This window comes from Etheostoma spectabile, chromosome 8 (assembly GCF_008692095.1).
Source record: "Etheostoma spectabile isolate EspeVRDwgs_2016 chromosome 8, UIUC_Espe_1.0, whole genome shotgun sequence".
Classification (NCBI taxonomy): domain Eukaryota; kingdom Metazoa; phylum Chordata; class Actinopteri; order Perciformes; family Percidae; genus Etheostoma; species Etheostoma spectabile.
This window is the reverse complement of record NC_045740.1, coordinates 16,452,021-16,452,800: the sequence shown is the minus strand read 5'-3', so window position 1 is coordinate 16,452,800 and position 780 is coordinate 16,452,021.

Below are 780 nucleotides of genomic sequence, written 5' to 3'. Positions count from 1 at the left end.
GAGGGTTAGGGCCACGTGTGAAAAAAGTACTTGAGTTCTGAGTTTAAAGTCAGAATTCTGAGAAAAAAAGTCAGAATTCTAAAAATCTGAATAAACTCGTTAAACGTTTTAAACTCAAATATATTTTTTTCCTCCATCCATCCATCTTTGTCCGATTATCGGGTCACGGAGGGAGCAGCTCCAGCAGGGGACCCCAAACTTCCCTTTCCCGAGCCACATTAACAAGCTCCAACTGGGGGATCCCTAAGTGTTCCCAGGCCAGGTTGGAGATATAACCCCTCCATCTAGTCCTGGGTCTTCCCCGAGGCCTCCACCCAGCTGGACATGCAGCAGCGGCGCTACTCTGAGCTCCTCATGGATGACTGTACTTCTCACCCTATATCTAAGGGAGACCCAAGCCACTATTGTTGAGAACCCCAACACAACTCTCGCTTTAGTCATACAGAGATTAGATGGTCCTGAGAAGGGACCCCTCACCCCATACTCCCTCAGCACCTCCCACAGTATCTCCTCACGCCTTCTACAGATCCACAAAACACATGTAGACCGGATGGGTATACTCCCAGGCTCCCTCCAGGATCCTTGCAAGAGTGAAGATTGGATCCGTTGTTCTGCAAGCAGGACAGAATCTGCATTGTTCCTCTTCAACCCGAGGTTCGACCATTGGCCGAACCCTCCTTTCCAGCATCTTTCTCGTCCCCCTTTTTGAACAGGGAAACCACCGCCCATCCCACGCAATGTTGAAGAGGCTTGTCAACCAAGACAGCCCCTCCACACCCA